We start from the raw sequence: 24,934 nt of genomic DNA, 5'->3' as shown, positions 1-24,934 counted from the left end.
TAATTCATTAACAACAAATATGTTATGGCTATATCAGACTAAATATTAAACTTCTACTATAGGTTAATTATTTTCATTGGAATGCTGTAACTGATAGGTAATAACTTACTGGAGAAAAGCATGATTATTTTCCTATATTTAGTCTATTTAGAATAAGATAAAGCTGTGTCTGCGTATTCTTGAAGTCTTAACATGCCTTAAATTAGTTTAGCTTTAATTTGTCTGGCATGGTGTTGCCCTCATGCAAAACTATGTTTGGTTGTTACACTATTCCATACTGTACCAAATGTATTTATTTATGTGTTTTTAATATAACTTTACAAGGCATATCTGTGTTCAAAACAATGTGACGTACAAGTGGGTCATAAATAAAAGAAAATATGTTTACATGCAAGAATATGAAAAGTAAAAATTGGCTGTTCATATTCTTACTATATTCTTGTTGTAAGCTTGATTAAAACATTGTTTTTAAATTATTTGCTTTTGGGCAGCGTTATGTAGTTGGACCGTGCCTGCATGTTTTGTCTGCTTCCTTCCTCTAAAACATCTTAATTTAAATGACCAGTTTCGTATCTAAAGTCAAAATAGAAATGTGATATATACACAGGGACTCCAAAGCTTTCAAAAGTTCTAATTCCGAAAGAAATTCTTAAAAATGCCACAGACAGCAATGACAATTCCAAGTTTTAAGCGTACCTATTTAACAACAGAATAACAACAGAATATTTGTATTAGACCATATTTTCACCAGAATATCAGATTTAACAGCTCCAATTTGTTAACTAAACTACTTTGTGTTTTCTGGTTAGATAAACCACATGAATCAATGTACTTTAGCGTCACCAACTTTACTGCTTCCACCTCTGTGTGGGTGAAAGGCGCTGCTGTCCTTGGGTCACATTGAAATGTGGCATTAAAATCTAATAATGCTGTATTTTATAGCTGTATTTCACTGCCCACAGGACCAGATCCTAGATTGGCAGACCATTATATTACTAAAAAGTAAACTAAAAAGTAGCCTTAATTGTAAACTTCTACTATAGCTACTGCACCTAAAGGTGTATTTTATTGGAATGCTGTTTGTGGCTGAAACGAATAAATATTTTGATACTCAACTAATCTGCCGATTATTTTTATTGTAATTTATTTTTATCTTCTTTCATAAATGTCACTGATTTTATGAATCTGCATTTTCTGTGAATCTGCAAAAGAAACGTTTACATATATATTTTTAATACCATAAGATTTTTTTCATACGTAGAGCTGGACAGTATATCTGTTTTATATAGTATCGTGATATGTTATTATCGTATTGGCGATATGCTTTAATAAACATATTGAGGATCTCCTCAGTGCTTAAACAGATTTACAGAGAGTGTAAAAAACCCTGTTAAATTGGATGTCTGATAAAACTGAATAAAAGTCACTGTATTATACATGAGAATATTTAAAGAGCAGTTTTTCAGAATCTGCCACTGCTGATGCAATTTGTTTGCAAAATATTATGATGTCGTGAAAATGTCTTTAAATTTAGTGATATAATACTTTTACCAGCTCTGTCAGTGTGTGATCTTATACACTACAGATGCTGGCTTTAAAACTGTTTTTATTGATGTCAGAATTATATTGTATCGATCCAAATAAAGGAATATGTTGTAATATACATTTTGACCATATCGTCCAGCTGTACAGCTGTATAGTGTATGTTTATTAAAACTGCTCCTAATTATTATTCTCTTATTGCTGAAATTAAGTTTACCCCTGAGTCCCTTAAAATAAACACACATATACAATCCCCTAAAACAATACATTTCTTATATTTTATAAAAAGTACGTATGTGATTTCACATTTTTTTTCACTATTTCACTATGGCAAGCTGATCTAACCTTAAAACACACCAATGATTCATGAACTCAGCTTTTACTGGTAAAATCTCAAATTTAAGATCTCTGATAACTGAATATCTCTATAATTTATGTTTTACTAGTACAAACCCCACATTGATCAGGTCTGAATCCCAAACATCACTTCAGCTCATGCCAATGATATTGAATGGGGCATTGTGTTTGTTTATAGAATACAGGCCAATGTTGTGAGACATTTTATCCCTTTAAAATTTGGCCGGACTAGTTATGGGTTACGGTGACCTTAGGGATATGTTTGTCTGCTCCAGAGAATCAATGGGTATGCACCCAGTGTCTCTACAGTAGCTGAAAAATATCTCAATATTTTTGTATAGATTGTTTCATCAGTGTTGTCGACCTGAAATACAGTTCTGAGGACAGAATCCAGTCTGAAAGCTCTCGGTTTCAGCTTTGACTGTGGTTCAGGGTCTATGGCAAGCACACTTTACTGATTTCCTAGCTCTAACACCCCCTGCTAAACCTGGCGATGAATGGGTGAGTTGAAAAAGGTGTGCTTAGGCAGGAAAGACTCAGTGTGCAGGAATCCAATCTTCCTACCCTAGAAGAACTGGAATCCATCTGAAAATATGATGACGTTAAAATATGAGGAAAGCAGTTTGTGAATGTGTTTGTGTATGATGACATTGAATGTAAGCAAACACTACACAGTGTTTTTACAGTGTATGTGGATGAAAGGTGCTTGACTTTAGGATGATCCTCCCTCTTCCCAGTCTCTCCCCAGTGCATCCTATCACTTGGAGAAAGCACATGCTAGTCTTCACAACTCCCGCACTGGTAATATAACTGTCCAATGGGGATCCAAGCTAGTGGATTAGATTTGAATGTGTATTAGATGTGTATTTTGTTTGCCCTGCTCCAAGTCAGTTAACAAATTGGTTAACTTGGGCTGTTTTCCTCTTGGTTTGGTTTGTTATCACACAGGGAAAATTAAATAAGACCAAAATATATCACAACAAACCATGTGAGGTCAGAGCTTTCTGGGAAGCAAGACCCCTTTTAGCTAAATACAAAAAGAAGTTCCTTTCCTCTGGACTAATGCATATTTCTGTATATGGAGCAGCAGCAGAGATTTGTAGGCATTTGTTCATAGCTGTCATAATTATCTGGGAAGTTATAACTAGCTATAGGAGCCATTTAGCTCATACTTGCAAAGTACACATAAAAGCTTGGTTGAGTTGAGCACACAGGTGCATCATGCAGCTTCTAAGCAATCTAAACAATGTCTGTGTTTAAAAAAAAAAAAAAGCAATTAATTTGTCTCTTTCTCATTACTGTACTTATAGTTTATGCATATCTCCAGTCTCTAAAAGTGATGATAAAGCATGCATATGGTCGCTTAATCACTTGCCAGAGTAGTTAATAGAGTTTAGCTGAGTTGAACATTTTACCTCACAAGCACAAACATATGTTACAGGCCTGTTGCCTATGGAAAATAATTGGGATAGTGTTTTGATGTAAATACAGAACAGACGTGCTTCATCCCTTTACAGGCTCGGATGAATGTTGGATGCAAGTACAAAACAATTCCCTGATGTAAACAGTGGACAGATCCTCTCGCTGTAGCTTTAAAACTTTTTTTCTTTTTCTTTGCGCTGAAAACAGAGCGAGAGGCTTTTGGCCATTGTAACGAGCCTCTAGAATTAGGCTTTTTGGCGACGCTCTCGCTGAGGTCATGTGGAATGTATTTCCTGTTTGGGTCCCTTCAGTTTGGGAATGAAAGGAAAAAAAAAAATCGTGACTTGCTGCTCAATTGATGGCGGCACAATAATAGTCTCTGAAAGACCAGTGTAGCCTTTCGAGTGCGTCGTAGAGAGCGTGTGCGATTTTGGAAGTTTTACATGACTGCAGACCCACTGAGAACTCTGGCATGCGAGATATTTATAATGTGTCAAAAGATTTGTGGAGTTTTCTACAGGGGTAAAATATAGCTTGGAACCAGTAGAAAGGGGTAAAGGTGGCAGATTTAAGTCTATTGAACATTTTATAGTAGAAATCATGCTGATCTGGGGTCAGAGAATCAAAGCTTGGTTGGATGTGGCTCTGAAGTTTGATAGAGGAATATGACCATAGATGTGAAGAATGTTGGCTTGGTTGAAGCATCAGTGCTAGTCTTGATACTTTAGTGAAGGTGTTTTTCAGATGCATTGGCGAACGCTGATTTGATGCAGATGTTTTGTCGTTCTGTGTAATCGGGTAGTACAAAATGAACCCCAGCCTTTTTTGTTTTGTTTGTGTCTACATTACTGAAGTGCTGGCAGAGCACAAAACGACATGAAGTTTATAGTTCTAGAGGTGAGCAGCAAGACTGTGTTTATCGTTATTGAGAGGGGGTGCATATCATCCAGGCAGTAATTTGCCCTCAGAGGTGTCCTCAGATTCACCCTAAGACTTTAATTTGGGTGTAAATTGACTGTGATGGGCAGCATATTTTCTGATCTTTGTTAGTTGTAAAGATTTGGTATTTAAAATAATAATGCTAAGTCATAAGCTCCATGTTATAATGCAGGTGTTCAAGTCAGCAAATTTAGGGGTGCGCTTTCTGGTCGCAATTTTTCAGGGTATTTTTGTCTGACTGTATTCTTGCTGATAAGTCAAAACATTAAATGTTACAAACAATTATTTCAAAAATATACCACTGCCACAAAATGAATATTCCATTTTATTTGCCAGGACTCACAACCATACTCCTGCCATGATGTGTGCACACAAGGAAATCAGATTTTATTTCAGTATGGTTGAACAGCACCCTGTTTCTTTTTTTACAAACTTTGGTGCAATTTGCTTGGGCAGGTGTGAATACAGTAACAGCACCCAGATGTGCACCAAGACAAGAAAAATAATTAGTTAATTTGTGTTGAGAATGGGGCCAATCTGATTAATTTAACCTGGTACACCACCCAAATAATTACTACACCTACACTGCACAGAAATCTGCACTAGTCCATAGGGCTGGACCCGAATATTCGGGTATTCGGATATTCGTTCGTTGAGTAGGTATTCGGTTTTTAATTTTGGTATTCGGATATTCGTTTTTTTTCTCCTTTCCAGAGTTCCACCTCACTCTAACCACTTCTGTTCTCGCGGGTCCCGTCAGAATAACTTGCGCGCGGGACAGAACTGAACTGTTATTGGCTGGAGCGGGAGTTTAATCCAGACGATGCGGGAGCAAATTAATAAATAGTTAAGAAAACTGTAATAATTGTAAAAAAAAAACCTAAAGAAAACTCTCAATGCGCAGGATGGACCGACACACACACGCACACACCGATGGTGTTTGGACTGGGGTAAGGAACGGGACCACACTATTCAGCGCTGCTGTTTTAATAAATATATAAGTAAATTTGAAGCATTAAATGTAGTTTATTTAATTTATACTAGGAACGTGGGGCGGGAGCGGCAGAAATGTGTATGTGGCGGGCGGGCGCGGGATTAAAAGAAGCAATTTTTTTGCGGCGCGGTAACGAGACAGAAACGCGGGAGCGTGGAAGAGTGGGTTTAAAAGTCTCGCGCAGACCTCTATTATACATGATAAAAAAAAATGCAGGCTCTTCGAAACTGATTTATATAATAAAACGTAAGGGGTAATGTGGCAACAGTAGGGGCTAAATCGGTTACAAAAGCCTGGCCTACAAAAATGATGTCTGAACGAATTTCCTCTTATCTAATATAATTTAAAATGGTTTAAAAATGTAAAATAATTTCTAAGCAAACGAAATATTTAATATTGAGCTTATAGCCCAAGTGCAAAAATACAAAATCAGTAATACGGCTATGCCCTCCTTAAACCGAAATAGACCAAGTACAATAACGTCATTAACAATGACTTTCCTCTACTCTAATATAATTTAACATGGTTTAAAAATATAAAATAATTTCTGAACAAACGAAATATTTAATATTGAGCTTATAGACCAAGTGCAAAAATACAAAATCAGTAATATGCCCTGCACAATCCTTTAACCGAAATAGACCAAGTACAGTTTACAATGACTGTCCTCTAATATAATCAACAATGTTTAAGAATATAAAATACTTCCTGAACAAACGTTTTTTTTGTTTGTTTTTTTAAGCAAATAGCCTAAGTGTGAAAACACAAACAGCAATTTACTGGGCTGGCTTGCGCAGCGGAGAAACCGTGCAGCAGCAGCCGCGGTGTGGGGCAGCAGAAATTCCGGGATGAAAACACAAAGAAATCTGGGCTAAAAACACAGAAAAAATATGGGGTGAAAACACAAAAATCCGGGATAAAAACACCAAAAATCCGGGGTGAATATGTCTCGTCGGTCAGAGCAAATTGAACATTTTTCAGTGGATTAAAGGGGCCGTGATTTGCTTTTTTTTTTTTTTTTTTTTTTTTTACCTCATTTTTTAAAAACGAATATTCGAATATTCGCTTCGAATCAGTGCCGAATATCCGGAGCTCAAAAAACGCTATTCGGGCCAGCCCTACTAGTGCAGAACATAAGAACTTCTGCTTGTATTTACTTTCTTGCTCCAACTCTAGACACATCTGGCCAATGAGCAGACAGAATGCTCTCACATGGTTTGTTGTGAGGGCAAAATGTTCATGCTTATATTTAGACTGCAAAAAATCTGGTGTTTCTCAGGTCAGATCTGTAGACATGACTGTCCGTGCTGTTAATTAATAGTTAAAATGACCAGATCGAATTTTAGTGTCCAGATATTACAGACGTATCTGCATGGGTTGCAGTCATAATGGAGTCGGTGTCAGTAACTAACATTTAGTGCTCTTTTTGGACCCCTGCGCTTCTGTCACTCTGGAAACTCAAATGCGCCTTTTGTGTCACTTGTACCTCAAAGTGGGCAGGTTGAGATGCATCTATAAAAACCTGAAAATCGCATTTTAAACCTGTTAACTGAATCAGACTAAAGACTAAACAAGCTGTAGGTGTGAAAACTCCCTAAATTAGCTTTAAACTTGCATGCCTCTAGTTGCAGTGTGCATGTGTGATGTATCAGGGGAAAAAATCATTCACATTGCTGACAGATATTAGTAATTCACAAGTAGTAAACAGGCAAGATAGCCAAAATCTGAGGGAAAAAAAATGGTTAATGAAGCTTGTAATTTCAAAAAATAGCTGTACATTCTCTGTCTCTCTAGTTTCTGTCTCTCTAGTTCTCTCCACTTCTAGTTTTCTGCATTCTCTCTCTCTCTGCTCTCTGTTTCTCTCTCTGTCTGTCGTATGTCACAATGGAATCTTTTCATGAGGGAATGGGGGGAGTGTCCTAACAAACAGCAGATTAGGAGCTCTGCCTCTTGTTTCATGTTTCTTTTATTTTCTGCCGCTCTCGCTGTGAAGTGGAAAAAGACGATACATGGAGTAAATGAGTCATCTTATTAGATTAAGTTGTAGTGTTTTTTTGTGAACCTGAGTGCAGAGGTTTGCAGTGTGACGATATTTTGCTATTACTGTGATAAATGAAGACGTGGTAACATTTTCTGAGAGTGTCTGAGGGGAGTGTAAAGGTGTGGGTGTTTTAGCCCTATGCAACATAGTGTTGGGCAGTATAACTAAATATGCCTGGACTTGTATATAAGTTTGTAACTTACCCTACTGTCAGGAGTATGTAGAATATAAAACATTAGGGCTTTAAATGAATGGCTTTGGTTACTATATGCTTTAATATTTCCCACAAAATTTTACAACACATAAAGAAATCAGTCTGCATTTGCAGGAAAACAGTTGCAGAGTGTAAACAAATTTAACTGTGCAACATATTAAATATAGAACTTGAAAAAGAGAGATGCCATCTGTTAAATATTTTAACAGTTATAAACAGACTATAAACAGACCTAAAACACTCAAGTATTTAAAGCGATATTTCTCTAATATTCTCTTGCACAATTAAGATACAGTGTTACAGCTACAGCTTTTTTCAGCTATGTTACGATATGCTGGTAGATGAACAATGCGCACTGGAGGTGTGCTACTTACCCTCTCCTCCCTCAGAGCAGACTGAAGAACAGAACAGGGTGCCTGATTAAATGTACCTCATTTTTCGCACTGTAAGGCACACCATATTATAAAGCACACTATCAATGAACATCTGTTTTCTGGTCTATTTTCATACATAAGGAGTGCTGGAGAACTAAACTGAAACTCCTGTTTAACAATGTACTTCAGCTGAGTGACTTTACTGCTTCTTACAACCTGACTGGTAGAACTCATACATAAGGCGCACTGACGATTTTTGGAAAAGATCAAATGATTTTAAGTGTGCCATATAGTGCGGAAAAAAAACAACTGTATTCACTTTAATACATGCAAATAAACACAACAGCAACATACAAGTCAGCTAAAGTGATCAACTTAACTTCACAGTAAAATACAACATTAATACAAAGTAGAACAGAATACAACTACTATCATGAGTTTTTAAAATGATGACGATATTATTGTGTACGATGCATTATGGCGCACCTCTAGGCAACAAAAACCAGTGAAAAAGTAACAACGTCAGCCCATAACAGCATATTACAGTCATTAGAGATGGATATGATCACTGTGCTGATATCAACAGAGAGGGCGGGTTGGGATATCGGAAACCACACACACTCTCACTGTGTGATGTGGTGATGGTGGTGGTTTGTTTCTTCCTGTGGGGTAATTGAGTGTTTGAGTAGTTTGAGCATGATCGCCTACTTTCCTCAGAAGCTCGCCTTAAGTGAAGTTTCTGTAGAGGAAAAGTCTTTTCATGTTTCTTCAGTAGTTATCCAGGTATGAAACTAAATTGTGAGAAGAACCACACTAAAACTTATTGGTCCATCCAGCGTCCATCAGCACAGGAACTGAAGTGTGTTACTCTGGAAGTCTGGCTGTTGGATTTTGTTTAGTTGAACTTCAGCCTAGATTCTTCAGTACCAGCCTTAAAACATTCTTCCACTCACACCTTTTGTAGTCGAGTTGTTCTAGTGGCTTTAACGTGTCGGAGCAACGTTTGAGGCCATCTTTCACCTTAAAGTAAAAATGATGTCATTGGAAAAACTGGTGTTACAGGATGGGACCTCGGTTCTCCTCTTCACCTCCAACAGCCACTTAACTCCTTCATAAAGGTTACTTACGGTCATTGCTTGAAGTCTTGTCACTCACAGGTGTTTAAGATACTGATCAGTATTGAGAGAAGAGGGAAGCAGTGTTTTTTATAGAGTTTTTTTAAAGCATCTTCCGGTCACACAATGAACATAAGTAGCTAAACATTGTGAATTGGCTCACTGCTGTGTGGAATGATGTCATAAAAAGCCAATCAGCACCTGTTCTATTTTGCACTCGCATGAATTAAGTGAAAACAGGTAGACCTGCAACTAACAATTAATTTGATAATTGATTAACTTGTTGATTGTTTTTTTTTTATTAATCGATTATTAATCATAGAAAAAGGGGCTAAAAGCTAAATTAGATTTCCAGCATTTTGTTTAATAAGCCAAACTGTCTTTGTATTAATGTTGCAGTTAAACTAAAAATGTTGTATCGTTATTAAAAATTTGTGTTAACGTGAAGAATTAACCTGATAGTTACATTCATTTTATTATCACTATTTAATAACACATCAACATTGTAATGCAAATATATTTAGCTGTGCTTCTCAAGCACTTATGTGCAACTTCAGAGCATTTAAAGCAGCACTAGGTAGGATTTTCTTTGCTTTTTTATCTTTTTAAAGAAGTAAAATTACAGCTTGAAACCCACTGTAGCGCTGCATTGAGGTGTAATAGGAGGAATAGCGGTGCTCTCGTGTCTGTGCCGGAGCTCCTCTGAGCTCAAACCAGACTGTAAGTTTTCCGAGGCGGCCGCGACCAACGCTCACGAGAACTGTAACCTGCTTTCCGACCTTTAGTTCTAACAGTTCTACATGGACTACTAGTTCATTCTTTACAAGCTAACATACAGACACTCTGTCAGAAGCTGGAAAGAGACAGAATATGTATGTGAAAGCCAAAAAACGAGAAAGAGAAACTAATCCGCCTGAAACATTTATTACACTCTACAACTGTAGGGGGAACCCGTAGACACAAAATCTCAATCCTAATTAGTGGAGCTTTAAGGTGGAACGGAAAACTCAGTAAATGTGATTGAGATAAAAGTTGACTAAAAATGAGAGGACATCATGAGAAACATCTTGTTTCACTACTCTAGCAGGCTTTAGTAAAGCCCCAGAGCTGCGTGATTATAACATTGTGCAACTTTTTCTTAAAGTTTTCATCTTTTCTTAAAGTCACATTTGATTTGTTACTTTGCTATATTGTGATTATTACACCACAGCTTTATAAAAAATATAAATAGTATTAAAAAACACGCCTACGTCACAAACTATTTTCTTGAGCCTGACCAGTCCCGAGGAAAGTGATGGGAACTCTCTGGCTTCGGCTAACTCCTAGCTTGGTTGCTAAATGTGAGTTAGAGATACATTTACTAAGAATGAGAAACACATTGTTTATCTACTCTAGCAGACTATAGAAACATTGAGTGAGGGGAAAAAAATAAATTAACTACAAACTTAACATGAATCTCCTTTACCTGTGGCTCCAATATGCATCCATTTCAGTAGTGCTTTACTGCCACATTGGGGGGTAGCAACTGTACTTATGTGCATTTTAATGTAGACCCAACAAATCGATTAGTGAATTTATTGGCAACTATTTTTACTCTATTATAATCAATTTAATGGATGAGTTGTTGCAGCACTAAAATGAAGGATTCCACATCACACGTAATGCTTGGTATCTGTATATGAGCTGTACACCACTGGGATAGTACCATTAACTGAGTTCATTAGAAAATAACTGGCCTCATCTCTCTGTGTACATTTCAGTTATGTGATCTACTGTGGCTTTCTGTTCTCTCTGTTTGGCTTTAATTTTATAATGGACAGTTATGACATGCCTATATATAACTAATGGTTTCAGAATTTGCATGTGGACTTGGGCTTCTGGTGTTCAATGGGCTTTACGTTACATTTTTCTTCTTAAACTTCCTTGTTTCTTTCCCCCTTGTTCTGTGTGTAGAGATGTGTAGACTGGGCTGGGCTTAATCCCAGTTAACAACTGATTGTATATAAATGAACAGTTGAGAAGTATCAACTATAGTATCAATAGTGAAGTTGATAAAAATTCGAACCTAAACCTGTTGGGAAAAGTGATTGCACAGTTTAGAGTTTATTTTCCTGTTTGTACCGAATCCATACAGCATGTCTAATAAGTGAAGGGTATGTTTGTGGGACACCTTGTGCTTTGGCTCCAGTTTTGATCCACAGGCTGGACTGAATCGTATAATTTGATCTTTGTCTCGACTGTGTTATGCGCAGAAGTCCTCTGTACTGTACATTATAACTGTCTGTGAAAGGAAACCTAATATTAAGTACACAGCGTGTTGTTTTTGCTGGTGCCCAGGGCTACGTGATTTGGATGTGAGGAGTGTGAACTGTGGAAGATACAGTCTAACATTTGTTTATAATGGAAACAGTAACTGTTAGGCACTAATATACAGTGCAGCCCAAAACCTGACATTAAACCATAACTTATACTTTCAAGACACACTGAAGCCTTTAGTATAAGTGATTTGATCTTGTTTAATACAGAATTGTGAGAAGTTGTCTAGCCATGACAGTTTGGTATCTGTCAAAGTGGCTCAGTTTCTTAAATTAATTCAGATTACTAAACAAACTAAACAAGCCCAGCAACTTACCTGCAATCAACCCAGATATTTCTTTTAGTATATCTAATGTGTTTAGTTCATGAAATTCTTGTTTTTACTAGGGCTGTACAATAAACAATATTTTACAATATTTAATGCCATATATGTATTCACAACAAACATGTCAAAAGAGTTGTTATAACATTGTAAATAAGAGAAAACTCAAATTGTATTGCATTTGAGAGCACACTGCATACTGTGCTCATGTGCCCAACTAGACTGGATGTAAAGCGAGGCAGAGTGAGGTAATGGTCTTCAGTGAGCACACACACATCTGTTTTTTTTTTAGCATGGGGAAAAATGCAGAGTGCAGATTATGCATAATGCATAAAAATGCATAATGTCGATTATGTGTCGCAAACGAAATAAACTATATATACATGTTCCTCTCTTTTTTTGTTTTTTAACAATGGCAATAGCCTTGCTGACAAATTGAGTAGCTAATCGTCTTTCTCGTTTTAAGATCGCTCAGAATCCCAGTGACAAAATACAAAAACACATTTGAATAAAACTAACTACTAAATATTCATTATTTTCGTTTTTGCCCAGGTTTAATGTCATTTCTATTTTTCCACACAGTGCATGTATGCATTTAATCACCACAGATAAGGTGATGCTTCCATAAAGGTTGCTTATGGCTTTAGCTCTTGTCTCTTTCAGATGTAAACAATGACCCCCAGCCAATGTTGTTTAAGCCCAAAAACATTACACACTATAAGCAGTTAAAATTCCCTTGCAAACTGCCTAAATGTGGGTTAAAGCTCTCATTAAATCATCCTGAGGCCTCCTTCTGCTTTATAGCCAAAATTTGAGTTGGTTTATCTTGTTCTGCTCTTGATTTAAGCCCTTCAGTTTAGGGTCAGCTTTGAGCTTGTGTAGTGAGAGCTGGACGTTTTGTACGTTCACAGAGGCCATTACTCATGTGTTTTCCTGAATCAGCCAAAGGCACAAGGAGGGGGGATAGTTTTCTTGAAAGTCAGAAGTGAAACATGCTGGGTTTTGTAATTGGCAAAGACCAAGGAAAACTAAAAAAAAATGTTTTTAGGGGAAAGTGTTCTGAAAGTGCTTTTATTGCAAAATTAGGGATTTCCTAAATTGCAGAAACGTGTTAAATAAAAAACGCTGCTGCTTAGCCAGAATGTGTTTATGTCCCTCCAGAAACCAGGCTGAACAATATATCATTTCAGAATCATTATAGTGAAGGGTGAGAGATGCAAATGAGCCTTTAACCAGTCACTGAGTGTTTTATTGTGTGTTGTGAACAGATGCGTGTATGAATTATTCCTATAATTCAGCAGAGACTGACATGATGACTCAAAACAGATTGTAAAATTGTAAAAATTCTGACGAGGAATCTGGATGGACTGATTCCCACGTTCAGAAAATCATAGTCAGCAACCCTACTATATAGAATGATGGGAAAGCTGATAAAAATACCAGTTTAAAAAAAAGTTACTCAGACTGAATAATTTTTTTTTTTTTTTTTTTTTACCTTTTGCTTACATACAGTAAATGAAAATATGCATTTGTCATCAGTTATCACACTTTCTATCAATTTATTATCTCTTCACAAACTGGCTATTTTGGAGGGGGGAGGGGTGTGAAAGATTTTTGATAGAATTTGAGCATGAGTGCTTTAAGACCAATTTTTTATAATTCTGTGTCAAGTCAATGCATTGCCTAGGGGTAGCCTGTGAGTGTGCGCTGTGCAATGGGGCGTGTTTATGTTTCTGTGTGCGTGCGTCACTCTGTGTAACCCTGTCGTCCACGTTGTGCGCTGTGTAGTTACATATCTGGAGAGGTGTGCGTCAGGCTATTGCGTAGGTTCGATAGCGTAGTATAAATTGGCCTTTAGCGAAAGAAACAGGTGGTGGATGATACCAGAGTTATTGGCTTTAAATTAATTGGCTTTAAGAAGTGTGTTTCTTTGTCTTAAGGTGTATGTGTGTGTGTGTGCTCCAGACTGTCCTATGATATTGGCAATGCTATTCTATGTAAACTAAATATCTATGTTAGTCATGGGTACACTTTAAAGTAACTGAACTCACCTATTAAATGAAGTGTCTGGATACTTTTGCATGTCTAGTTTGTAACAGCATAAAACTGGTGATTATGTTTATTAGTTATTGTGATAGTCCTTCGTGCTTTGGCTCATGTCTGGCTCTGATGATTTAGCTAAAGCAGTCTGATGGGTGGGAGTAGAGGGTCTCGCTCCCCGCCGTCCTGTTACCGAGGTAACCAGTGCAAGCCTGTCCGCTTGGCTACTTTCTTTGCATGACAAATTTCCTCAGAGAAGCCCAAACAGTTGTTGCTGTATGGATACGCCTGATGTGAGAAAATCTTGCATATGCTTCAGATGTGGGAAAGTTCTTTGTCGTGTGATCTGTGTGAAGTAGCTGGGATTAGCGTGTCTGCACCAGGTGTGCTGTTTGCTAATAAAGAATCTTCAGTGGGAAGACTATTTGCATTGCTAAGCAACATTTTAGGTTTTTGAGGCCATAAAATCCTCGGCAACTATTCTACAGTCAAATAGCATGATAGAGGTTTTAGCAGACACCAAAGATGGCCTAAGATTGCGAGTTTGATCCCAGTTCCTGCTGATGTGCCGTCAGAACCTCAGAAAGCAAAATGGGGTATGATCTCCTTGGATGAGTAGCTGGCCAATGTATGAGAGCTGGGAAAATGCAAAAATCAGTCTCTGTTACCTATGTCAGGAATATTAAAATACATCTACATCCTTATCTCTTGTCATGCTTTTCAATCTCCTCTGTTTTAATTGCTTCACTGTGTGTTCCCGTGTTTTGAATCTGCCCAGATCTCGCTAAGTTTGGTTCAGTTTTTTTGTCAGTTCTTTTTGTTTTTGTCCGTTTCTGATCGGTCTCTCTTTGATGTGGGTTCAACATCTCTGTCCTGCCTTATGATGTCCCATTTTTCAGTGTATTTTATTAAAATCATATACAGCACCTTCAAATATGTTAGAAAATTAAAGATATTAACAATTGTGAAGTAATACTAATTTAAGGGTCATAATGCTTGAGCAGGGTTATTGTGGGCCTACATGCAGTTGAAAAGCAAAATTCTTATGTTTGTTTCTTCCAAAAATATAAAGGCAGCTGTGGTTGAGTCACGAAGGCTGTGACCTTTGCTCACACTCCTAAGTAGAAGAGTATTTCTGACTTCAAAAGACTTTTGTTGCCAAATTTGAACGGGCATCTGAAGCTTCTCAACTTACAAGCGACATCATTCTCTCTGACATCCTGCCTGATTGAATATTACCAGGGCCAATCTCCACTCAAGTGGTTGGAAGTGACGTGAGGCGTTTGCAGAAAAGCGTGAGTAAGAAGTGCTCAGTGTTGAGCTTCTGGTTCTAGCTCGGTAAGACTGGAACTGCGAGTGCTGTGTTATTGTCCCCTGCATCTGCCAGACACCAGCCAGAACTCTTAACCGCAGCAGGCCTCGGTCCGGGAGCCAGGAGGCTAAAACAGCAGCCCCTTCCAAACTCTGCTGAACGCCACGTGAGATTGAAATGTGAGCTGAGTTCGCTTTTGGCCTACTGCTGAAATGGAGCCTGCTTTTGGAGGCTGCTGCCGAGGCTCCGAATGGGAGGCTGTTTGAGTCAGGAGGTCACGTCACGTCTCCAGGGCTAGTCCATGCGCTCCACTCATGATCCACAACTGCAGTTCACACTACCAGAGGTACAGTTGTTGTCATTGCTGTGGGGTTCTGGGATTTGGTTGCGTACAATACACAAGCTTTTAATATGCATATTTTAAAGTCTGTTCAGTTAAACAGTGTTTTCAGTATGCTGCCGTTTTCCATTTAATATCTACTAGAGACAGATTATATCTGTCAAGTATAATTTATTTTACTTTAATCCTGGATGTATGGAGAGCATTATTAGCATCATGGCATTCTGGGTTATTGACTTATGTTACAAATTTGATTAAATTCTTGTTTTCTTGTAATATTTAAGTTAGTGGTGTGTCATATGCAATAATACAATTTAATTTATTATGCATTATTTTAGTGGCAGAAAATAATTATAACTGCCAGCTCTAAGTGAAAATGAACAAATTGTGCCCATTGGGCATGGAGTTTACTAGAGCTTCACAGATTACCCTTGAAATCCTCTTCCACTCCTTCATCACAGGATTTTTTGGCTATCGTGACGGTTCACATTCACATTCTTGACTGCCTCACATGAGCACATTGATACGTCTATAAACATTGTCTTCTTTACCACCAACAAAAAACCTCACATTTGAGAGACAACTTATAGCTTTATAAAGGGAAATGGATGCGTTTGTAAGCGTCTCATATGTGGAGCAACTTTTGCTGGAGTGGAGAAACAGTAAACAGCTGGTCTGAAGTTCATGCTCAGGTCAAGGAGGTGAAAAAAAGGCCAGGCGGTTTGCTTTTGCTGTTTTTTGCAGCTATAGCTGCACAGCTGCACCAAGAGATGCAGTTTGGGTACGAGAGAGAAGCACATAGCACTAATGCTAAGACGTAAAAGCAACAAGACGCATTAATTCTGATTTGACCATTGACACTCGTGTCGCATGTCCATGGATCAGATATGTATTCGATTTAGGACCACATATGACACATCTCATTTATAAAAATTCTGATTTGGTATGTTCACGCAGCCATGAAAAAAACAAACAAATCTAAGTTACTGCAGCCTGGTAATGTAAACGTAGATTTAGAGACCGTTGGCTCCTCCACATTCCGTTTGAGGATGCCCCACAGATGCTCAATAGGGTTTAGGTTTGAAGACATGCCTGGCCAGTCCATCACCTTTACCCACAGTTCCTTTGGCAATGCAGTCGTCATTTGAAGGTGTGTTTTGGTTGTTCTTTGCCATGAGATGCCATGTTGAACTTCCGGTGATCAGTATGAGTGTGAGAGAGGGTGATTATTCACACCTGAGACCTTGTAACACTAACGAGTCACATGACACCAGTTTGGCCACTTTCATTTAGAGGTGTACTAACCTTTGTTGCCATTTACATTGTATCAAAGTGTCATATCTTTTTATGGCATAACACTGAAGAAAATTTTAATTTTTTCTTGCAAAGATGTGAGTGGTGTTCTCATATATGTGAGATACTGTCTGTATATAATGCATGTATGTTAGTTTGTTGCTTGGTTCTCTGGGGATGGAGACTGTAAGACTTACAGCTGCTTATTGCCTCTCGTGCTTTGGCTGAGCTTGACCTCTGACCTGTCTGCTGGGAAAGCCCATAAATACTCTCCGGCTCGCACGCTGAAGCTGACCAACTGCTTTCAGCCGCTTCAGTTCCTAAAGACCTCTTTCCTCAACAAGTCTGATCTGGTCTTGGAATACATGATAATAGCAGTGGGGATCCCCTTTGAAAAGTCTCCTCCGAAGGGGTGTGACCCTGTGTTTACACGAGCAGGTGACTGGTGTATGTGTGTGTGTGTGTGTGTGTGCAAGAACTTATCTATACGAGATATATCACGAAGCAGTGGTTTGTTCAATATATAGCAATATATTTAAGTAATGTAAGATGATTTACTGTCATTATTTCAATCAGTATAAAAAAAAACATAATTTACAATCATATTTACAGTAATCTGAGTAAATGTTGATTATTTGTTTAATCAAAACAGTGGGGTCTCATAACAACACAAAATGAACCACTGTCTGCCATCAATCTTTACTATTTTTCTGTGTTTTTTAATAATTAATACAGAATTGCAAAACAAAATATTGGCATACTTGTATCTTTTATTATTTTTGCACCCCTACTTTCAGCAAGAACTTGTATTGTCTTGATTACATTTTCTTGATGTCTTGCATGCTTAATTTTTCATACTTGTGTATGTTCAAATATTAATTTAAAATAAATCTTTAAACACACTTAAACATTCTTTAAATAAAATTTAATAAAACCGTAATTTAAAGATTTTAAGCCTCTCTTCCCTCTTCAGAACTGTACACACTCCTAAGTAAGATCAGCAGGAATAGGTAGTCTGAAGAATTTGTTGGAGCTAATCTTTTGGAATGTTACTTCACGACATCATTCATTTGCATAAAGTTGAGAAACTCTAAGTTTGATTTGTTGCTTTTGTCACAGTGGCATTGTTGTCATTGCAGGTTGGATCTAAATTGCAGCTACAGATTGTGTGTACTGCCATAGAAAATAACTGGTTCTGGTCGTGACCTCTTACTTACCTTCATGATATAAAATGAATACGATGCTACAATAAGCTGCTGCTGACTCAGCACACATTGAAATTAAGATTTGTATGATGCAAAAATAAAAAAAAGAGCCATAAAGATGCCATAGGTGGCTTAAATCTATCAGCAAGTCAGGAGAGAGTCCTAAAGCCACAAGGACTTAATGCAATCCTGACAGCATCCACAACTTTATATCTAGAAGTAGACCCGTGACCTGTGGATGTGCCTGAGGTTTTTTGTGGTTGATTTGGTGTGTTGAGATAATTAGCACTTATTTTCCTCTTTCCTGGTGTGTTGAGAGTCACACTGGCAGGCCTGTAGTGATGTTGTTGTGTCTGGTTTGTTAATGAACTGAAGTCTGCCTGAAAAACATGCCTGGAATTCAGCTGAACGTGTCTTGCCAGTTAGTCAGTTGCATGTGAGTTGTCTCCTGAGTAAACTGCCTGGAAGAAATGACAACTGCTCTGCTTGCTAGTCCTACATGCTGGTGTACAGATGGTTATTCACAATTAAGGATGTTAAAATCAATCGGCTGTGTATCGGTATTGGCTGTGTATTGGTATTTTGTATCGGTATCGGCTGTGTAACAGTATTTCCTATCACTTTCAGACTGTTTTAGCCATTTTCTGAGCTTTTGTACAGAATCAGAATAAATCCTGGTGTGTCTAATCAAAATGTTCTCAGCTAAGTAGAGCCAGAATGTTAGATTATTGTTTTTATTAATATAATAACTTGGTTATATATTTGTAACAGTACATTTTCCGATTTGAATTGATCATTTTTATTCTTTTTGTATGAATAATCTCTCCGCTACTAGACATACTGCCAGAATCCTAGTTGTAGCACGTCTAGTTGGGATTGGTCATGGGTTGGTTTTTGAGGTTCCGTGCATGGAGGCCTATGTACAAAATTGGTCCTATATTATCTGTTAGTTAATTAGCTGAATGCTGAATATGAAAAACAATTAACATTAATAAAAAGTGTATATATATATAATATGGTAAATAATTTTTCATACAGTGCTCAGCTTATCTTAAACTGACTGGCGTCTGACTATGGCGAGGGCAAATGGAGCAAGACCCAACTGTTTTCCACAAGAAAACTACCTAATATATATATATACATAAAAGTAGATCCTACTGTTTACATTTTACTGCTCAATACACTACTGACTGTACCAGCTGTCTTTATTTGGGGGTGTGTGATGTGATACTATGTGGAGCGAGCTGTAAATTGTACCCCTGTCTGTTTAAAATAAACATGCAACACATACATATGTTTAATAAATAGACTGCTCTTACTCCCACTGAACTCCCAACCAAAACTGTGTACTGTGATTATTTCCTACAGGCTGTTGTTTCAGCTTTATTATCTGTATTTTATTGAATCTTTGCTTTAAGGTTGGTAGAGTTTGATTGGTTGTGGATTTTGCCTAACATGTGGCGAAGGTGTGAAGAGCAAATATGTAGAGACAGTTTACTGAATGTATTAGAGGGGTGTGTGTTGCATGTGGTCTGTTTTGGAGACTCTGTTAGCACGGTAGGAAGGAATGCGCACTTGGACCTTTTGTCCTTATCCGGCTCTGCTTTACCTCCGCTAACTCCACAGCTAGGCTCGCTAGCAGGGAAGCCTCCCAGACGTGGTGTCAGAGAGGAGCATTCCTGTGCTTCATTGGCACCAGATGTTGAGGACAGTCCTGAGAGACGTTAGCTGTGGGCTGTGTTTGAGGAACTTTGACTTCAGGAGGGACCTGGATGTTTACTGGATGTTTGTGTAATGCAAAATGGATGATTGCTGACATGATTCCTAAATCATTAAGTGTCCATGTTCAGTAATTGCACAACTAATGTTTGTGGGCATATTCGGCAAATACTGTACATTTTCCCTGTTTTTTATATATTGGATATTGGTTTCTAGACCTGTCATGATATATGTAATTGATATATCAAGTTAGTGTACAATGCATCTGACTTCATATTTTTTGCTTCATGACCTAATTATTGCCCATTTTGTTTACTTAGTAAGGCGAGAGCGTTAACATGAAAGAGCTGAGACTAAGGCACTGCAGGTATGATCCAAGGATTGCTGGTTTATATCCCCGATCGTGCTGTTTTGCCATCATCAGCCAGAGTCCGAGAGAGCACAATTGGCCTTGCTTTCTCTGGGTGGGAGATGGTGCTTTCCCTCTACAATTACTGCCAAGGTTATGTTGCTCAAAACATGTGTCCTTGTTAATGCTACATCTACAGCAGCTGGAAAAGAAATGGCAGGCCTTCACCTAGTGTTGTGGCTTCGATAAGGATAAGTAGTGGTCATAATGAGTGGGTGGGCTCATTGGCTCTCCATATTGGGGAGAAATTTGATAAAAAATAAATAAATAAATTATCAAGAAGCAAAGTTTATTATGTTGATTTAGACATAAAATTATTCATATTCCAGTTTCAATATCTGAATATCCCTAATGATTAAATGTCCCCTGCACTTTAAAAGGGTGTAAATGAATATTTATGTGATATTGTATTATCCTTATTTTGGTTGCATTACATGTTATTGACAACATGATTTACTGCTCTGAGACCACTTAAAAATGATGAGTTATCAAATTGAAAACCTCTGGAATATAATCAACAGTAAGATGGGTCTGGAAGTTATCCAAAAGCAGTGTATAAGACTGGTGGAGGAGAACATACCAAGGTTCATGAAAACTGTGATTAAAAACTTATTCCACCAAATATTGATTTATGAACTCTTAAAACTTTGATTATGAACTTGTTCTCTCTGCAGTATTTGAGGTTTAAAATGTATTTTAGCCATTTCTAATTTTCTGCAATTAAATGCTCTTAATGACAGTATTTTAGTTTGAAACTTGGGACAAATGTTGTTTGTAGTTTATAGAATAAAACAACAAAGTTCTTTTTACTCAAACATAAACCTATAAATAGCAAAATCAGAGAAACTGATTAAGAAGCTAAAGTCTCTTATTTTTTTCCAGAGCTGTATGCCATATTCATTGTGGGACAGTATATCATTCCAAGGAAAGGAATTATTGTGATGGCCATATCTGCACCTCTACGATTCCCATATTTGTGCGTTCATGGAATTGAATGGTTAGGAAAATATTGTTTTGTGGTTTTGCCAACAGTCTGTTGTACTGTTGTTAAGCGTATCCTTCTAGATGTGAGATTTTTGTTTTTAGTTTTTTTTGCATTTTGTTTTTCCTTAGGATTGCAGCACAGTGTAGTGGTAACATCTGCACTCTGTATCAGTGTATAATAAAGTAGTAATGAATTGATCTGAAGTCTCAGTTCAGCTACATAGATTTTGGAATGCTAATCCTTTTAATATATAATAGAACATGCTCTGTTCCTTTTTGTGCTGTGCCAGATCAATGAAATGATGAATAATTAGGTTACCTCTGCTGCTGGGTTTGTGCAGGGAGGGTATGATTGTCACAATAAAGCTTACACCCCACTGTTCTAGAGTTTTACAACGTTAGAGCCTCATGTTTGAGTTATAGGTTGTGTAAAAAGAGCCTAAAGTTAAAGTGTTACTGTTGTTTCCCTCCATTTATACATCCGTTGTTTTATCTGCTTCTTCTTGGTCAGGGTTGCAGCAGGTCTAGAGCCTACCTGGAATCATTGGGTACAAGGCAGGAACAATCCCTGGACAGGGGTAGCACCAGTCTGTTACATATAGTAAGTCTATCACACACAAGCATTTATTCACATTTATCTACTCACACCTAGAAGCAGATTAGCATAACTACTGTATTTTTCGCTCTTAAAATCCTTTAATTTTCCAAAAATCGTCAGTGTGCCTTTTAATCCAGTGCGTTCTTATGTATGAATTCTACCAGTCGGGTATTAAGGAGCATTAAAGCCACTCTGCTGAAGTACAGCATTATACAGGAGTTTCAGTTTAGTTCTCCTGCACCGGGGCTGGAGTAGCATTAGCATTAGCTGCTAACCTTTATTTCCCTGTTCAGAGTTGAGAATTATCCACCTGTAGCCTGCTTCTAACCCCGGCTAGCACTGCTGGAGCAGCATAAGCATTACCCGCTAACCACTATTTTCCCGTACAGGAGAGAGTATTATCGACCTGTACCCTGCTCCTATCCCCAGCTAGCACTGCTGGAGCGTTTAGCCGCTAATGCTAATGCTCCAGCCTTAATGCTGAAAAACCAGCAGTAAGACCTGCTCAATTAGTAAGAAAAGTCCTTGTAGTGTCTCCTTATTATCTGGTGCGCCTTATGTATGAAAATAGACCAGAAAATAGGCTTTCATTGATAGTGTGCCTCATAATATAGTGCGCCTTATAGTGCAAAAAATACGGTAGTTCACCTGCCATGTGCATTTTTGGGAGTTGGAGGAAAACTGGAGTACCTCAAGAAAACCGAAATTGACTTGGGGAGGGCACATTAAACTCCTCAGACGTTGACCAGAGTGGGAATTGAACCCCAGCCCCAGCTCACTGATGGCATATGATTGATGTGTCTAGGGGCATTAGCATATAATCTGCAGAGACTCCTACTAAAAATTTTTATTGGTACAATATAAATAATCAAAATTGCTAATATTTTCCTAGTAGTTTCTTATTGGCAGCAGTTTAGTTAGTTTTTATAGGCAGTAGTTTAATTTTCACTGTTACTGTGAGCTGTTACTCAAATGTCACTGAGCTGCTCGTGAAAGGAGGTGGACAGTATTGGTTATCAGTGCGTCTCTGCTCGGCTCTCTGCTCTCCTAATAGAGTTTGTAGGTGGGTGATGAGCGAGGGTCCTGCGCTGTTGCCGAGATGCAGTGTGTAAATCACGCCTGTGGCACCGGGCGGATACGGTTTTGTAACTGGCGACAATGAGGTTGCTTGAGGAAACCCAAACCGGCTTCTGGTCCAAGTGGAGCAGGCGAGAGCTAACATTAGCCCTGAGAGACTTCTGCTGGGGGGAGCCACACTAAACCTGGCTGGCATCCAGCCAAATGTCTCCTGCACTCTTTCCTAAACCCTGGTCTACTCCTGTTTCTCTTGTTAGCTAGGTGTCAGTTATCTATATGTTTTTCTGCAATGACGGAAAGAAAAATAGTGTGGATTTTTTTTTTTTTTTTTAACAACTTGTCTAGTCCAGGTCAATCTAAATCTGCCATTTATTAGCAGTCTAGCTGTATGTCCAACACAGACAGTATTTCTGTTTTGATGCAGTAACCATTTAACAATCCTTATATATCCTTATATATTCATCCCACATAATGTACTTGTGTTGAGTTACATGTAGGCCTGTCATGAAAACTTTTAGTTGATATTTTTTCCTAGAAATAATTGTGATAAACGATATTGTAATTTTGAGAGCATTTTATGACACTGATATAATCATAATACATTTACATAGTTTTAAACAGTAATGAACTTTTAAAATATTCAATAAATAAAACATTTTTAAAATCTCTTTTTTTATGTTAACATTTGCGGTTAAGTGCTCTGCTTATAAAAAAAAATCCTATAATGTAAGAGGCCTAAATAAATAAAACAAAATCTGTGTTTTATTGTTGCCATACTGGATCATTTACATTTGTGGACGTTTCTCGATAAATACAATTATTAAGGTTGTGCAAATATATTGTACGATAAATTGATGATGTAATTATCATGACAGGCCTAGTTACATAGCTGCTGTTTTACTGTTTTAAGCAAATTCATTTAGAAATTGAAATTTTGTTTGCACAAATGTGTTAATGCAGAAATGTACATTTACATTATGATGTCTTGATCCAGTTTAATCTAGTGGATGGTTAAACTTAACCTCTTAACACCCAGGCATTTATCTTTTACGGATTAATAGTTACTATATCAGAGCAGTAGATGATCTGCACTGTCACCAGGTTTGATAAAGCTGCTCATCATTGAGCGAATTAAGCCGTCCCTGCTCCTCTTCTGCCTTTTGCTCAGAGTACAAAAATGTTGAATGCTTTAGTAAATCTAGATAGAGCACTTACAGTACTTTTACTAAAGTCTGAGTCTTCATAGTACTTCATACATGTCTGCAGTACAATAAAAGATCGATATATTGTTCAGCTCTAATATTAAACATGGTAAAGATACAGTATTTGTGACACAGCATCATCGTATTTTTCATGATCACTGCGCAACCTTTTTTGTATTATAAAACCATAGACTGTGTATAGCTGGACAGAGCATCGTCTCTCAAAAGTGAAGTCACCACAGGTTGGGCGCCCCCTGCTGTTCGGTTGCAGAAAGCTGTGTAACCCCACCCATCCCTATAGGTTTCAGTGTGCTCTCCTTCATCTTTCTCCGTGTAAAGGTCTGGGTCGTGTCTGTGTTCATTGTTTCATTTACTTCTCTCCTCTTTTCTGCTTTCTCAATCTCACCCTCTCGCTCTCTGGTTTGTTTGGGTGCTGGAGTTAATGCCTCTGCACCCGAACAAGCAGAGGGCAGCCAGTACTGCAAGAGTGAAGCCAGAAGCATCAATATTGATACGGCCGTCGGCCTGCGCTGTGCCAGATCACGTATCCTAACACTCCCTGGTGGCAGCCTTGATACACAAACACAACAGGGCTATTGATACTTTAATTACATGAGGGAAAGGGTGACCAGCTCTTGATCCAGTACCTCTTGGTGACATCCCTGCTCTAGAAATGATGCACAGCTGTGATGTATAATTCAGAAACCTGAAAAACAAATGCAGTGCCACTCTGGAGCTCAAAAATTTCTGACTTGATTTTATTTTCCTTTTCTTTCATTTTTAATGCTCATATTTAGAAAGACTTGTGGTGGACAAATTAACTTTATCATTACATTAATATTAACAATAATTGTTTGTCATTATTGGCTTCTCTCACAATGCAGAACCATTATTAATTAGGGACCATTCCGAACATGTGAACGGAAATCAGGGTCAATCACCTAATTTTCAAAGGATGGGAATCTGGTGGAAAAGATCCAAAACACTGATTTCTATAAAATGTAATGTTATTCAACGAGTTCACTAAAGCTTTATGTGCGCAGTGAGAATGCTGTGACTCATAATGTTGTGTGCATTGCAATATTTTGAGCAAAACTGTGCTCTTACCCTGCTAATTGA

At 37.8% G+C, this 24,934-nt stretch overlaps 1 protein-coding gene across 3 annotated transcripts in view; it reads left to right on the top strand.

Annotated features, from left to right (window-relative positions):
* Positions 1-24,934, top strand: part of garre1 (granule associated Rac and RHOG effector 1) — a 77,205-nt gene that overhangs the window by 1,007 nt on the left and 51,264 nt on the right. For 2 of the 3 annotated variants that reach the window (XM_007251857.4, XM_022679899.2), the window contains exon 2: positions 21,450-21,539. The exons of the other annotated variant lie outside the window; for it this stretch is intronic. The gene's annotated coding sequence lies outside the window, so the exon portion shown is untranslated. The remainder of the gene's footprint in view (positions 1-21,449; positions 21,540-24,934) is intronic. 3 annotated transcript variants of the gene reach the window in all.

This window comes from Astyanax mexicanus, chromosome 9 (genome assembly GCF_023375975.1).
Source record: "Astyanax mexicanus isolate ESR-SI-001 chromosome 9, AstMex3_surface, whole genome shotgun sequence".
NCBI lineage: Eukaryota > Metazoa > Chordata > Actinopteri > Characiformes > Acestrorhamphidae > Astyanax > Astyanax mexicanus.
Note: the sequence above shows the minus strand (reverse complement) of the source record. Positions and strands in the feature narration are given on the sequence as shown.